Below are 3,962 nucleotides of genomic sequence, written 5' to 3' on the forward strand. Positions count from 1 at the left end.
TGATAGATAAGTTTATTTGGAATTTGCTAAATTTAATTTGTATCTATAATGCGATGCTTATATTACTAATTTGTATTTATTTTTGTGCAGAATGACAATATTTTAAAGTTGTATATTTTTAGTTTTACCTGTGCGATTTATTTATAGGGAGAGATAAGAGAATATTGGTTGAATTAGTAGAATTCAAATAATACTTATCTGATAGAAAACTATTCTCATGGTTTAACTAGGAGAGGGGGCGATGCACCTTAGTTAAATATACTAGGGTTGTCGCCCCTCATGTGTATTATGAGAGGTTTTGGACATCTCTTGTATTAGATCCAACTATACATGCTTCTTGAACTTTTAATTTAATCCAACACAATACATGTTTTTTTTATCAAAATAAATATTATTTATTAAATTAAATTAATTATATAAATTAATTATTCCAATTAAATACTTTTTTAACCCAATTTTCCTAATTTTAATTCTGTAAAAAAATTTGAGAAAATATATTTGATTTCTACACTCAATGGATTCACAATGACTTATTAATTCAAATCCATTTTTAAACTCTAATTTTTTTATTAAATAATAATTCAAAAAACTTAAATTAATTCCCAGTTCATTTTCATACTTAGTGAGAAAACACATACATTTTTGAATTTGACCCATTTCTCTAACTTTATCATTTCCACCCATTTCTGTTCATTCGATTCTATATGCAATTCATTTATGGTTTCAATGAGCTAGAAGGGGGACTGGTTGGATATATATAATTAGGGCTCAAATGAGCTATAATTAAGTTCCAGCATTTTATCTATTAATTGTAAATTTATTTAGTCACAAAGTCATTCCACTATAATATCATGATTGAACTCTTCCTAATTGCATATCATTATGAAAGATACTTTATCGGTGCTCGTTTAATGACCTTGTCATAAGTGTGTTACCCTCATATGATATCCTTAATCTCTTTGGGATAAATTTGTTCTCCCAATATGATCATATTTTGTCTCATGGTAATCATTACGTCTAATTTCATGAAAACTGTAACAACCTGGAAGTCAATGGTGTCAGAATCAGTGGTTTTGGAACCCCATTTTTTATTATCAATATTAATATTTACGAGGTTAGTATATGTTTAATTAAAGTTTGATCCATTAATTGTTTGAATAGTTAATTAAAGTATAAAAACTAAATCGTAAAAATGGTAAAAGTTAATCACTATAAATTTTTAATTAATTAAATGACCAATAGAGTAATTGGGCCATTAGAGATTAAGTATACGGTAGTGGATGTTGATGAAATTCATTAGTTGTTTAAGTTAATTTAGTTTAAGGTTAAATTAATTAATAATTAATTACACTTTGTGAAATTAAAAAGGAAAATAAAGTCATTTATACTATTCATCATCTTCCACCCTTTGTGAAAGAAATAATATAGGGTTTGAGCTTTAAAACAGTTGGCCTTCAATTGAATAGGCAATTCAAGTGTATTTCTTGTAATTCTTATGTTTTTGAGGTTTCGGACGCTTGATTTAGCTAACCTGTGTACTAATTTGTAAAATTACTAAAGTTTCTAAAAGATTTCATTGTTGAATATTGAAATTTTTGGTATTAAACTGATAAATTTTTAGCTTAGTTATGAAAAATGACTAGTTTGTAAAGTTTAATTGCTAGTTTTTAAACATAGGGACTAAATTGTAAATATTTCAAAATTCATGTTAAATTCATGTAATTATGGATAGTAGAGGGCTTCATATGGAGTAAATTGAGATTAGTTTCAAATTCAAATCTCAAATTTGAAAGTTATAGCAATTTCGGTTTTAAGGACTAAATTGAATAAATTACAAAATTTTAGGGAACATTCCAAAAATGAAGTCGAACCGTCATATGCATAAAATACAATGCTATAAAGTATTTAGAATTAATAAATTGAAATGAATTATCATATAGATCGAGAATTGAACCAATCGAAAAATAATCGAGGAAAAGAAAAAATTACAGATTAGTCCCCGACCACTTGTTATTGCATTTTTTCCAGGTAAGTTCATATGGCATAGTTATATGTAATGGTAATGAAAATATGTTTGAATTATGAAGTTGTTTATGTTTAATTGTAATTTTAAATTGATTACGACTTGGTACAAAAATGTGGGACATGAACTAAATTGTAAAGAAATGGTAATATATGCTATATGTACCCGATTGAATATGAAATGTTTTATAATGGGATGATATATATATTATTACACTATAGTGATTTAAATGTTACTAATACAGTATTAGTGCCCGCATTAACTTAGTAAACGATTAGGATATATACGATTGGCATGCTAATAGGGTTAGTTATGTGTGTACGAGCTTAGTACTTTGGTGCTCTTTGTTCAACACTTCAATGCTCTCTGCTTATCACTTTCGTGCTCTTTGATCAGCATTTCGATGCTCACTTCTTAGCACTTCAGTGCTTTTTATTTATCACTATGATGCTCTCTAGTGTGGTGTAGTTTCTTGTGTATCCGACTTTATTTAATAGTGTTCATTTGGCTAAATGATTAATGAAAAAGAGAAATGATGAAATGTTACACGTTTGATGTTCAAAATAGAAATTTGATGTTTTGATATCGTAAATGGAATTGAATTGTGAATTGTACTAAATTGAATAGTGTATTAAATGTTGAATTATATATAACTCGATTATGTAACGACTCACTTTATCGTTATAAAATGCCATGTTATGAAAATTGTTTCAAGTTAATTAAATTGTTATGTTTGATTGTAAATCAAGGTAAGTTATTCATTTTAATACCTATGAACTTACTAAGCATTCAAAATGTCTACCTAGTTGGTTTTCCCTTTTATGTAGATGGTTGGTTTGTGGAACTCGTTGATTGGATCACCACGAAGCTCACACTATCACACTATCTATTCGGTAGACTTTTACTCGTTTTAAGCTCAATTATGCGGCATGTACATAGGTTTTATATTTATATGATTTTTCTTTGGCTAGATAATTGTTTGAACTTGGTTAATGTTTGATTTTGAAAAGTTAATGTCCATATATGCAATAGTGCATGTTTCAGTTTCAGTAATATGATAAATATCTAAATGTGGCATTTGAAAGCCAATTTTGTTGATGAAATGGTATGATTAATGATGATATTGAAAGGCTATATGGCATGGTTAATAGAAATGTTTGATTTTTTTGTGATAAAAAAAAATAAAAAATTACATTAATTTAATCCAATCTGGAGGGATGTCCTCGACTAAATGAATTCTCTCCTTTATATTAAAAGCCATCTTAGTGACATGATCAGCTTCATAATTTTCTTTGTGAGGAATACGTTCGAGCTTCCATTGACCAATATTCATCAAGTGCTACTGAATACGCTTGATAAATGTGAAAGAAGAAGTTTTTGAGAAGGTTTCCTCCATAGCCTGAAGGACTTCTTGACTATCGATTTTGATCACCACTCTATCATATTTCTGACTCTATAAAATCGTCAATACAACAAAAACTCCCCATAATCCAGCGCTGAAGACCGAATAGTGCCCCAAGCTCCTATTAGATCCAAGTATCCAATCCCATGTCGATCTCTCAACACACCTCTAGAAGTGGCCAATCCTGAATCTATCTATTGGAAAAATTGCATTTTTATGAGAATTTTGAGGCATATTATCAATAAGTAAAGGTGGAGAGTTGAATCATAAAGTTATGGTTTCATATTCTACTCCATGAGACCTTTACAATGGTATATCATATGCTCAAAATGGTTGAGTGATGAATGAGAAATTGATGCTCAAAATAAGCTACATGGAAATATTTGTTGAGGAAAAGAAAAGCTTAGATCCCATATTGGTTAAATACCAAGTGTGAGATGCATTTATATATGAGAACCCTCTTAAAAGATGATTGAATGATTAAGCTGGGAACCCTACCTTGCATGTAGGGGGAGTAGGTTCAAACCCTACAGGGTT

This window comes from Gossypium hirsutum, chromosome D13, assembly GCF_007990345.1.
Source record: "Gossypium hirsutum isolate 1008001.06 chromosome D13, Gossypium_hirsutum_v2.1, whole genome shotgun sequence".
In the NCBI taxonomy this organism is placed as follows: Eukaryota; Viridiplantae; Streptophyta; class Magnoliopsida; order Malvales; family Malvaceae; genus Gossypium; species Gossypium hirsutum.